The sequence below is a fragment of the Macrotis lagotis genome, chromosome 3 (genome assembly GCF_037893015.1).
Source record: "Macrotis lagotis isolate mMagLag1 chromosome 3, bilby.v1.9.chrom.fasta, whole genome shotgun sequence".
NCBI classification, from domain to species: domain Eukaryota; kingdom Metazoa; phylum Chordata; class Mammalia; order Peramelemorphia; family Peramelidae; genus Macrotis; species Macrotis lagotis.
In genome coordinates this window covers 79,647,059-79,661,125 of record NC_133660.1, presented here as the reverse complement: position 1 = coordinate 79,661,125, position 14,067 = coordinate 79,647,059, and positions in this window count along the sequence as shown.

The following is a 14,067-nucleotide window of genomic DNA, read 5'->3' as shown; positions in this document are numbered from 1 at the left end:
ACTCCCCTTCCCTTTCTCTGTCCCCCCCCCCCCTTTTCCCCTTTTAATACTTGAAAGGTTAGATGTCTTATAAGTTAACTGAGTATGTGTAGGTTGACTTTAAGCCAAGTCTGATGAGAAGATTCAGGTGTTTCTACTCTGCTCCTTTCTTCCCCACTATTACCATAGGTTTTTTGTACCTCTTAGTGTAATGAGATTTATCCCATTCAATCCCCTCCCTCCTCCTGTCTCTTTCCTGTCCCCCTTTTTAGGGAGGTAGTGTGTTTTTTTAAGATCATTCTATCTAAGTCATAGAAAATTCTGAGTGTCTGTCCTTTCTAGTTCTGTATATTCTATTCAATATAGTCAAAATTCCTGAGAGTTATTAGAGTCTTTCTCCCAAGTGGGGTTAAAGCCAGTTACATCCCATTAGATAGTAGTCTCATGGATAGGTCATGAATGTCCATCATTTCTGGCTAAGTATATTCTTTCTGTTAGAGTTACATTTCTCAAGGTTTATGAGAATCTTTTTTTTTATCCCCATGCTGGGATATAGCCAGTTTCAACTTACTGGATTGCATTTTTTTTTCTTTTACTGCCACCCCCCCCCCCCCACCGTTTTTTACCTTTTCATGTGTCTCTTGAACCTCCTGTTTGATTCCAAATTTTCTGTTTAGCTCTGGTCTTTTTATCAGAAATTTTTAGAATTCTTCCATTTCATTAAATGTCCATCTTTTTCCCTGGAAGAGAAGGCTCAGCTTTGCAGGAAAGTAGATTCTTGGCTGCATTCCAAGCTCCCGTGCTCTTCGAAATATCTCGTTCCATGCCCTTCGATCCCTTAAAGTTGATGCAGCCAGGTCCTTCATGATCCTTACTGTGGCTCCTTGATATTTAAATTGTTTCTTTCTGACTGCTTGCAGGATTTTCTCTTTTATCTGATAGTTCTGCAGATTGGCCACAACATTCCTTGGTGTCTTCATTTTAGGATCTTTTTCTGGTGGGGATCGATGTACTCTTTCAATAACTACTTTGCCCTCCGATTCCATGATATCAGGGCAGTTTTCCATCACTAGATCCTGTAATAGTAAGTCCAGGTTTTTTTTCTCTTCGATATTTTCAGGAAGTCCTATAATTTTCAAGTTGCCCCTCCTCAATCTATTCTCAAGGTCAGTGGTTTTGTTGATGAGGTATTTTACGTTTGCTTCTATTTTTTCTATTTTTTGATTTTGTTTAACTGACTCTTTCTGTCTCATGGAGTCATTAGTTTCTGTAGACTCCATTATTTTTTGGGGGGGGAGGAGTTTTCTTCATTAACCTTTTGCAACTCCTTTTCCAATTGGTCAAGTCTACTTTTGAAAGAGCTTTCCATTTGATCAATTGAGGTTTTGAGAGAATTAATTTCTTTTTGCATTTGCTCATTTGAGGATCTTAGAGAATTAGTCTCATTTTGTAATTGTCCAATTGATGATCTGAGAGATTTATTCTCCTTTTGTGTTTGTCCAATTGTACTTTCTAAGTTTTGTTTTCTTGTTGCAAGGTATTAATTGTCTCTCCCAAATTTTTAAGCTCCTTCCTTTTTTCTTCAAGTAAGTCTTTCTGTGTTGGAGACCAGATTGTATTCTCCTCAGAGGTTCCAGGTCTCTCTGAGTTGGGGTCTTTCCTTTCCAGGAATTTTTCTATGGATCCACCTTTCCGCTAACCCTTCTTCATTATGCTAAGACCTTGAGTTGGGGGGGGGGGGCCTGGTTCACCTGGGCTTGGGATCGCTAAAGGCTTTACTGAGTGCCGTTTCTCTGGCTGGCCAGTAGGAGGTGCTGGTTTCCCTCTCTGGAGTGTCTGTGACCTGGGTTGTGAGGCCTTCTCCCTTTGCCTGAAGAAGGGAGGAGTTGGAACTATTGAATTCTTTTGCCTTCAATCAATGGTGGGCTTTACCCTGGCCTGAGGTCATTCCTCAGCTGGGCTAGTTCTTCAGCTCACACACCTGGACCAGAGGCTGAAGTAGTTTGCATCTGTTTGTTTGTTTGGGAAGAGGCCTCTGTGCAATGGAGGCATGCACTCAGAGTTTCTCGGACTGAGGAGCCTAGGGATGGTGTCTGCAGCTCTCCTGGACCAGAACTCTTCCCCCCAGCCTGGTCCCCGAGCTCCAAGGGGAGAGCACCATCACCAGCACCTCTGCTTCCCCACGGACCCAAGCCCCTTTCGTCCAGTCCCACCGTTGATCTAGCAGGTCCGGCTCTCCGGCCCTCAGACTCCGGGTTCCAATTCAGCTGTTAATCTGGCTGATCTGGGGCTGATCCTCCCTCTGAGCCCAGACTCACCTGCCCAAATTCTGCCAAAGCTGCTGCGGGAGAAAAATCCTGAGGTAGATGTTCTTTCTCCTGGCTTTTCTTTCTGGGTTTTGTGGGTTGGATTTCTTTAAGAGGTTTTTTTCATGTGATAGATGGGGGAGAGATCAGGAGACTTTAGAACTGTGCCTGTCTTCTCTCCAGCATCTTGGCTGGAAGTCGATCTGAAATTTCTATTATGTATTTCTTAATTCTAGAGGTTGTTTGGTTTTGCTTTTGTTTTTTAACCTGGAGTGTTTAGTAGTTTGCCTTAGATCAGCATTATGTTTCTTAAGTAGCTTCATTTTTGAAAAAGATTGGAGGTCTGTTTTTTTCCCTCTACATTAGTTAATCTGTTGACCTTTTAAAATGTTCATCATATAACTGGGGAGCAATCAATGCACTTATAGGTGAGGATATATAATGACCCTTTATTCCATATTGCCCTTCTAGCCTGTGTTCTGACAGAAGTCTGTTGAATTATTTCCATAATACACATCTTACTTCAGAATACTGTGCCCTGGTTCTACTTATTGTATGAACTTGAGAATCTCTTAGTGATTCTAAGTTATGTGGTTCACTTAGTTATATTTACACTTAAGCTATGGTATATATTCTCCTCCTTTACTATTTATATAATTAGGGACCCTTGCAACCTGATATCTTCTTATCTTTCCAGTGTTTCCCATGTTGTGTCTGATTCTTTGTGATCTTGTTTGGGTTTTGGGTCTTAGCAAAGTGATTTGAAATTTCCTTCTTTAGCTCATTTTGACAGATGAGGAAATTGAAGCAAACAGACTTACATGACTTGCCCAGGGTCACATAGGTAGCAAAAAAAAAAAACCTTTCTTTTTGCTTTTCTTTGCATCTCCAATGCTTAGTACAGTGCATAATGCATAGTCAGTCAGTCAGTCAGTCAGTCAATAAACATTTATTAAGTACCTACCAGGCTGAGTGCTGGGGATACAAGCAAAAGCGAGTCCCTGCTCTCCAAGATTTTACAATCTAACCTGGGTAGTCAACAGGCAAACAAATATATGCAAAGTAAATATAAATATTTACAAAATCTTTACAAAGTATATAAGTGGTTAGTAACTGCTTGCTGAGTGATTGAGTATAAATGCTTTAGTGAGATGCATAAGAAGTCAACCAATTAATGAACATTCATTAAGTATGTACCAGGCTATGTTCTGGGAATTCAAGGAAAAGACATTCCCCTGCTCTCCAAGATTTTATAATCTAATTTGGGGAGTCAACAGGCAAACAAATATATACAAAGGAAATATAAATATTCACAAAATATTTACATAGTATATGTATTAAATAACTGCTTGTTGAGTGACTTAGTAGAAATGTTCTAGTGCATGGCTAAATTATAAATGACTTAAATATATTGGAAATGAAGTGGCAGAAGTGAGTTTGAGCAAAAGAGAGGGAAATTGTTTAATGTTGTAATGGTACCCAGAATTCTCTCCACTTGAAATGCCCCACTTCCATCCCTACCTCACCTTCATTTGCTAATATCCTACTCCTTCCAAATCTTCAAACTTTTCCTTTCAAGCTAATTCTGAATTTTTCCTCTTTTGAGTTCTTTAAGCACTTTGAATTCTACCTCTGGCAATAGTTATTGGATTTCACAGCTTCTCTCCCTTGGTAGACTGAATTCTCTTCCATTTATTCAGTTCAGACAAAATGGATGGATAGTTTGATCTCTATGTAGATAACTTTACCAGTGCTGCTTACTACAGGAAACTAGGTAATACAGAGGATAGAACACTGGATTCAATTAGGAAGACCAGACTTCAAATCCGACCTCAGATACTTGCTGTTGTATAACACTGGAAAAATCATTTTATCTCAGTCTCATCTATAAAATGGGATTAGTGATAGCATCCACCTCCCAAGGTTGTAAGTAAAAAATGAGTTACCATTACCATTTGTAAAGCTATTTTCCCAATACTTTAAAGTCCTATACAATGCTCTCTATTATTATTATTATCATCATTATTATTATTATCATCACCTATGATCTTGGACAATACTTAACTTCCCTGGACTTGTTTTCTTCCTTTGTAAAATTAGGGGATTGGTATAGATTGCCTCCCTTTACAACTAGTTCTTTTTGCCTCCTAGTCTCAGTTTCCTCATCTATAAAAGGAGATAAGTAGGATTATTTAGCTTCTGAGGTATCTTTCAGTTATATGATTTTTTGAATTAATATTGAAGTGAGGAATGTTTGATGGGTTTGACCAATGTTCATAAAATAGATATTACATTATATAACAAGATCATGACTTAGGAGTATTAGAATTTTTATGGTGGATCTGGGTCTTACATCTAAGATTCCAGATGAGTGAGGAGTTTGAAGAGTTTTGATCCCATACTGACTCCACATGTGCAATATGAAGTTTAATGGAAATAAAATTCTTACAAGATTAAAGACAGGGTCAACTTAGCAAAATGTTGCCTATCTTAAAATAGTAAATTAAGGCTTTTTCAATGTCCAAGGAGACACAAGCTCAAGAATTAATCAACATAATGATTTTTGACTGTATAAAATATCCATTAGGCTTTCAAATGGATACAATTCTATATTACAATAAAGCCAGAGACCCCAGTATGGAGAAAAAGACTTCAGTCTCGTATCAAGGTAATATAATGAAAAAAAAAAGTATTGCACTTGGAGTAATGATAGACCTGGAATTCAAATTTAGCCTCTGTCATTTATTACCTGTGTCACTTGGGCAAATCACTTAATCTTTCTGGGCCTCAATTTCCACATCTATAATAGGAATTGAACTCAATGACCCTTAAGATCCCTTCTAATTTCAGTTCTGTGTTCCTTGTGTGTAATAACATGATCATCTGTAAGCAAAACGTCAAAAAAGAACAAAATAATTTATGAAAACCTTCATTGAAAAGGGAGGGAGATGAGAAGAATGATCTCATTGAGCTAGTCAACTCTTGCTCTTAGGAAGAAAGAGAGAAGCATAAAGTATAATGATTTACTTCTTGACAGCTCTTTACCATTTTTATTCTATGAATCAGAGCAAGACAAATCGTGGGATCTCAGATTCAAAGCTTGAAGGGAACTCAGAGATCATTATTCCAAATCCCTCATTTTAGAAGTTCTTTCATTACTCTTTCTATCGTAGAAGACTGCTTCTACAATGTCTTGGAAAGTACTTTAGAGAACATTTAGTTCAGTGCTGACCAACCTCATCTTCTTGGAGTGTTGTAGAGGCAAGAAGTCAGAGAATTCATGTGCTCAACAAAATTCATCTTTTTGGTATTTCATTAGTTCCAACCAAATATTTTGACTTTCATTTACAGGATCAAACATACCCTCTGTAGAATTTATAAATACTATTTTAGAAATCAAATAAATATATTTGTTATTAGAAAATACATATTCATTTTAAAAACTACTGAGTTCATAGTAGCTTCTTGGGACTATATTTTCTGAAACAAAAGTCATAAATAGCTACTACTATCAATAAAACTTTTGGATATTTAAAAGGAATTGTCAAATACAACAAGTTGGGGAACAACTGAACTAAATCATCTTCAACATATTGTAAATGAAAGAATGAAGGACCAGAGAGATAGGATGGCTTTCAGTATCATTACATAGCCAGAACAAAAACCTAATGAGGAACAGGCATTCTGTTGAATGAACTTCTCTTCATTTACCCCTTGGTTCCTGGATGACATTTCAACTGTTATAGTAATGATTTCTTTTAGTTTTTTTTTCAAGGCAAACTGGGTTAAGTGGCTTGCCCAAGGCCACACAGCTAGGTACTTATTAAGTGTCTGAGACTGGATTTGAACCCAGGTATTCCTGACTCCAGGGCTGGTGCTTTATTGACATCTACACCACCTAGCTGCCCTATAGTAATGATTTCTTGACAGTAATCTACCAGTTAGCAATAACTTCAAGATGAAGTTTACAATTTACTTTTTTTAAAGCTTACAAAAAAGATGACTTTGAATGATAATATATGTGTGTATGTATAACTAAGATTTAAATAATTCTGAATTGAAGGCATCTATCTAGCTATTCATTTATTAAGCAAATATTCAAGACCAACAGCTGGACACATTTCATGTAACAATATAAATTAGATTGCTCTTAATCTAAAAGATTTAATTGAATTTTACTAATTTACATGGAATTATTGTTATAGCAAATAAGAAAATTATGTTATAACAAATAAGTATGGTGTTACTTGCATTGGATCTTAAAAAATCTTTATTGGGATATTTATTAAAACACACACACACACAACCCTATTCACTTCCTCATAATTTTTCCTAGCCAAAGAACAAGGTGAAGGATTGTTTTAACAAAGGAAAACATTTAAACAAAACAATTGAATACAATAATCATATCTACAAGCATCTGCAATATTCTGCATCCATAGTCCTTAATCTCTAAAATCCGAGGAGGGAATTTATGCTTTGGCTCCTCTAGCAATTTTGTTCATACATGTGAGGACAGAAATATAAGTAATAAAAGACATGCTGTGCTAAATTCTGTAAGAATGATATAAACTAACTGTTGTAGAAGTGGGATCATTTACAACTAGGAGTGATCAGAGAGTTTCCTAGGGGAACTGGAATTTAAAATGAACCTTGATGGATGGGTAGGATTCTGATAATGGAGATTGGTGTGTAGAGGGAAGCATTTTGGGTGGAAGAAACAGCAAGCAAAGTTGTGGAATTAGGATGTTGGGGGATTTGACTGTAGCATAAGAACAAATGTAAGTTTAGGGTCATTAGAAACACTATACAATTTCCCAAAAGCAATCTAGTTTACTTCCCTTCTCTGCCCACTTCTGGGTCAGGTTTATTGTCCATCTGTAATATCTAATTATTTATTTAATTAATCTATATTTTTCATCCATATGTCCATGTAGATTTTTAAGTTCCAAAATTTCCTTCCACCCTGCCTTCCCATAACCATGCCCTCAGTAGTGAACAGTCAGGTTAGCACTGCAATACATATTTTTGATAAACACCTTTTCATATTAGTCATTTTTTGGTATGAGGAATTAGGATTAAGGGAAAGAGACACGTAAGAGATAATTTTTATAAAGTGTTCATCAGATTCTGAAGGGTTGTTTTTTTCTGTTTTTGCTTTGCTTTGTTTTTGCTTACTCTAGATGGGGATAACATTATCCATAACTGGTCTAAAAGAGTTGTCCTAGCTCTCTGAACTGCCAAGAAGAGCTGCTTCCATCAAGGTTAATCATCTCACAATGTTATTGATGTATATGTACACTGTTCTCTTGTTTCCACTTCCTTCGCTCAGCATCAGATCCTGTAACTCATTCTGTGCTTCTCTAGAGTCCGACTACTTATGGTTTCTTATAGAACAATAATATTCCATAGTATTCATGTACCATAGCTTGTTTAGCCATTCCTCAATTGATAGGCATCGCCTCAATTTTCAATTCTGTGCCACTACCAAAAGAACTGCTATGCATATTCTGGGACATATGGGACTTTTTCCATTTTTTATGTTTTCTTCTGGATATAGGACTAGAATTGGAATTGCTGGGTCAAAGGGAATGAAAATGTTTATTGCTCTTTGAGCACAGTTCCATATTCCCCAGAAAGATTGGATCCATTCGCAATGTCTATCTAATTATAGGGAAAGGGGAAAGAGAAGAAGAGAGACAACATTAAATGTAGAGTTCCTAAAAAGTAGCAATTTTACTGCTGGAAAATTTAACATTCAACAGTAGATGAGTGTAAAGCACCAAAATATCATTTCTATTATAATTCTATTAGCTATCAGTTTTTTAGGAAAAGTGTCAATTTAATACCAAAGTGATACCTACATAAAATAAATGTATAGAACACAGAAAAATCTTTCCAGTTGTTGTAGAAAAGTTATATAAAATTGATCTCCAAAGTAATGAACTTGAAATGAAGAATTGAAGCTCCATTTAAACATTTAAGGAGAATTCACTCTTCTCTTTTGAGGGGAAAAGAGGATGACCTTTAAAAAATGAAATTAAACAAATTTTGTATAGTTGTCTCTTTAAATGAATTATTTCTGTTTGTTATGTGAGTAAAGTCCCATATGTTCATATGCATAGACATACATGCATAAATATATATGTGTGTGTTTGTGCACACATATATGTTTGTATACATATATTCATATATGTCTCCACATTACACATTGCTGTTTTAATTAGTAAAATGAAAATTTTGCTTATGTGATCATACATATTTTAAATTAAATATTTCAGAGTAGTTGATTGGTAACAGCAACTTGCATTTCTATCAAATTTAAGAATTATAAAATGCTTCACAAATTTTATTTCATTTGATTCTCCTAACAACCCTGGGTGGTAGATACTATTATTATTCTATTTTCTAGAGAAGAAAACTGAAACTGACAAGATTAATTGTCTTGCCTAGGGTAATATGAGTATCTGAAACTGGATTAGAATTCAGATCTTCTTGATTCCTATTCAGTTCTCGGCCCCTTATGCCATTATTGATTTATTTCAATAATGAGAGTAGATAACTATTCCACCAATGAAAATGGAAACTCTACCTACCATTCATTAGAAGTATACTGCGTGCAGGTGTGTGGGGAACAAAAGTCAGATGGTTGCCAACTTTTTGGTGATGAGCCTTTCCAAAATAAGCTAGAAGCATTCTTATGAGGCAAACACTGTCATAAAGAAAATAATTCTAATTTATTGCCCTTATGCTCATGGCATTGTCTTATAAATGTACTGAAAACATTTTGGTGCATCCCCAAATGATTAAATTTAAATAAAGAAAATTATGTTATTAGTGCTCCAAATGCTTTTAAGTTTGTTCTTTCTAGGGGAACATATGGGATCATTGAACAATTTGGTCAATTTCAAATTGTATGCTTCTTTAATAAAATGAATGAAAAGCACCTATTATATTCAAACCATGTGTTCAGGCTAAAAGGTAATGTGACACTGGATTTCATGAATCCAGCCTAGGAACTATAATATCCTTCTGTGCCATGCAAGGGCTTAGATGCCTCTGTACAATATTAAGCTGTCTATGGAGGATCAAATTGACTTTTGCTGATCTGGGTTACTGTCTAGAGCTTGTTATCCAATTTAGCTCCCTTCTTTTGCAAAGCATCCTGGTAAAGAGAAGTAAGATAGACACCTTTTTGATTTTATTTTATCACTTTTCAGTGATATGGCTATGTATGTGCTTGAGATTTACAGGAAGAAATAGATAATAAGATCCAAGAATAGAATGAGGACAGAAGAGAATTGTAGAGTTGACCTAGCTATTAAAGAGAACATATTTCTCTATTGGCTTAGAAGGACAATTGCTTCTTATATCATGTGATGTCTAGCTTTGGAGGCCTTAAAACTTCCTGGAATATAACTCAGATAAAACAAGAAACAATGCTTAATAAAGCTCTTACGAGACTGAGCCTGGAGATTTTCATCTCTGCCAGTAACCCAGGGCTAACTGGGTATCATTTTCATTATCTGTGCCCAATCTACCATAGGTGAAAACTTTAGTTGGCATCTGTTATTTGTAAATTATATTCAGTGTGTTTTGGAAAACCTTCATATAATAATCAGTTTAGAAAGAGTAAATTTGAATGCAGGGTCATAGATCAAGAATAAAACTTTAATGCATGCTTTTATGAAAGCTGGCTTTGATTACTATAATTCCTTTCTTGTAGGACTCATTCATATCTCCCCATTGGAAAAAGAAAGGGTAGTGTGTTCATGTCCACTACCACTATGGTTTTTTAAGTATGCATAGTCTGCCTGACAAATATGTCTACTTGGAGATTTTGGTTCTGGCTGCCAGTTAGGAACTGGATTGATTGTAAGAGGTCCTGGTGATCTGTTTTGTGAAACACTGCATGAATCCAAATGAGTTTTAGGTTCCCCATTGTCCCAGCCCAATTTTGTACTACTGTAAAAATGTTGGGCTTTCATTTGTTCAGAGCTACCATTATAAATCACCAAGCCCCATAGCATTTTTTTCATGCAACTCTGAATTGTGTTTTGTCAGTGGAGATTCAGAATATCAGTCCTGTCATTGACTTCAGGTCAAGGCTAAAGTGGATTGTTTAATTTGCTTTCTTTCAATATCAGCTCTCTTTGTCAGAATGTAGCATAAGCAGCTTTTCTAGATTTCTTTTTAAACTATTTAGATACTCAATATTTCATTATCCATATGCTAAATGCTAAAATGCTAACTTTAGATACAAACTCAAATTTTAAGTAACTGCATCTCCATAAGAATGTTCTATAAATTATATTACCTTTAATATGCATTGCATAAATATGAATATATACTATCTTTATATATATATATATATATATATATATACTTTTTGCATATGTGTGCATGTATACACTCATAGATATATACATTCTGAAAGTTACTTCTATTTTTGAAAATACTTTAATAGGATTCATGTATTAATTTTTTTCTGAATCACTGTTTTTAGAATTAATAAACTGTGTTATTTTGTATATAGTATCATTATAAATGTAACTTTCACAGTAGGACCTAGAAATAATAATGATAGTAACAATAACAAAAATTTATACTTAGAGAGTGCTTTAAAATTTATATAAAATTATCTCCACAACAACTCTATGCCATAGATAGTGTATATTTTATTATGCTCACTATAACAAATGAAGCCAATCAAAGCTAGGATAAATTATTTTTCAATAATCTTATAAATAATAAGAGCTGATCTAGGTCTCCTGACTCCAAGCCCAGATTTAAACAAACAAGAAAAAAAAGGAGTCTTATAGATAATTCCTTTTATTTTTTCACAGTCATTTTTGTATTTATAAAATATTGATATAATTTAATTGCATTTAATTAATATAATATTCTATATATACTTGTCTAATACAATTTTCAAAGTATTTACACATATATCTTTCAATCCTCATGGCAACCGTGTAAGATAGCCAGGTATATATAAAACCTCATTTTTAACCAATTAATAAATTTATGATTCTATCACAATGGTAAAACTCCCTGCCCAATCATACAACTAGAAGTGACACAATTAGTATTAGAATACAAGATTTTTGACTCCTAGTTCCATGCCTTACCCACTGTCATATTATCTTTTAACTTCACTCTTAACTTAAAGGCATGTGTACTGAGATATATTGAAAATGCAACATATATGTATCATTTCTAAACTGAAATATTGGGTACAGTCTTTTGGAATTAAGTCACTTAATTCCATTTTCTTTTTCCTTCTCCCTACTCTTTCAAAATATTTCTTTCACTTTTTCATGTACTGTAATGAGAATTTATATTCCATCTAAATGCACATCCTAGACAGATATTTTATCCTATGTGGTTTTTCTCTCCCTTTTCATGTTGGCACTGCTGCCATTTGTTAGACTGCAAAGACCATTAAATATCTGTAATACCCTTTTTGAGGGACAGATTATGCTATTAGTGACTGACATTTTAACTCACCCTTGGTCACGCTGGACATTTAGCATTACTTAGTAATGCTGTTCTAGGGTAAGAAAGTTATTCATATCAAGTACAATATTTGGTGATTATGTTCAGTATTGCATTTGGGGCATAGCTTTTCTTATTTGTAGGAAGTTGGGTTAATAGCTGACTTATAACCTTTCTTTTACTTAGCTTGAACATGTGATTCTCAGCTTTATGTATCTTATTAAGTAAATAGTCGGAGGAAGAGATCCATAGTCTGTTCTGCATAAGAGCAAGTAACAAAGAAAGCTTGTAAATATATTCAATTCAATTCAACCAATATTTTAAGAACTTATTATGTACCAGATTTGAGATAAGACAAAACACTGTCCTCATGTCCTTTATGGTCTATTAGCAAGAGATGACATTTCCTTTTGGTGTTGTTGTTATTGTTTGTTGTTGTTGTGGTGGTGGTGGTAGTGGTGGTTGTGGTTTAGTTGTGTCTGATTCTTCAAGACCCCATTTGGGTTTTCTTGGCAAAGATCCTGGAGTGGTTTGCCATTTCCTTCTCCAGATCATTTTATAGATGAAGAAACTGAATCAAATAGAGCAACTCGCCTAGGGTTGCACATCTTGTAAGTGTCTATGGCTGAATGTGAACTCAGGTCTTCTTTACTCCAGGTCCAGCACTTAGATAAAGTGCTATCAGTTCCAATGATGACATGTCTAGTGTTAATTATTTCTTCCTTAGTTAATGATTTGATTTTTATTGGTGTGGGGACAAACTCCACCAGTGCAGGTTGCAAACAATCTCTCTTGATTTATTTTAAAGTCATTTGGAAGTCATTATGATTGGGAATTTAAACTCTCTGTGATCAATCTGGGAATGAAATTCTGTGACTTTAACTTAACCAGTTTTCAGGAAAGAGTAATATTGTCTATCACTGAGTCCATAGGAAGGGTTCCAAATACAGTATTTAAATAACTATTATGTAAAATATAATCACGATATAAAGGATAGCAAGTAAAAGGGCAAAATGGAAAATATTAAGACTTACCTGAAAGATCTTTCTTTAAATTTTGTTTGACAGTATACTCTGCATTCATACCCATGGATGAATGATTACAGAGAATGCTTAGGATTAGAATGAGAAGTTGAAAGCTACTAGTCCTAGTCTCATCCTGATCTTGATTTTTTCTTTTTTTTCTTTAACCAATTACATGAACAATGTCTTTTTTGACATCCTGTTAAAGCTAGACAGTCTTTGGCTGATTTACAGATATTTTATTTATTTATTTTTTTTCACTTAGCCCTTAAGTACTTTCAATTTCATGTGGAAAGAACCTGAAATAAAACAGGAATGGGGGGGATAATCATTATTTGGAATATGGGAATTTCTATTCATCAACTTGAGGAATCCTGGTACTTAGGGTAAGAAAGCATAAAATTGATTTAGGATAGAGAAGAGAGAGGGAAACACTGTGACTACTTGAAAAGACTTTCACTACTAGGAAGTATTAATGAAGAGGAATCTATTATTGTGAGAGGGAACCTGGCAAGGATAAACCAGTAAGAAGTGTTTATCTAATGGTGTAGCCACTACTAGAAAAGTAGTACAATCATTGGATTATATTAGAATCTTATTCTTGGACATTTGAATTATACCATAGTTACCCTTTTGGGTTTATTTGGCTTATATTTAATTCACACTAGATATATAGTTTGATACCAAGATTTTGGTACATAGATCTTGATTCATAATTGGAGCAAACTTCATTCTTAATCTTTTTACAATTCAAGACAGAAGGTGGATTACAAAGACAAGTGAAGAACTGAAATGATCTGATGGATTGATTTACAGTGAGCAAAGAGTTAGTCTACATGACTCAGAATTAAATGAGGGAATAGAAAATTGCATAATTTGTTTGGATTAGGTCTGGTTAAATGAATTTTGACTTGTTTAAATTCAATTTTTTCTTTATTTTTAGATGGTAGAGGGAAGAATCTGTTCAGACATATGATTTAACATATACATAACTTCCAGTGAGAAAACTCCAGAAAGGTAATTTTTCTGCAACTTAATGCTATTAAAGAGTTGCTAAACTATTAAAGAGCTCTATATCATTCAGATCATCTGAAAATTGATGTTTTCCCAATTCACTGTGCATTTGATACCATTATACAAAGGAACAAACTGACTCCAGAATCAGACTCCGGCTTTAAATCCTATCTCTGATGCTTATTTCTTGTGAGATATCGAAGAAGTCAATTAAGCACTCTAGGCCTCATTTTCCTCATCTATAAAAT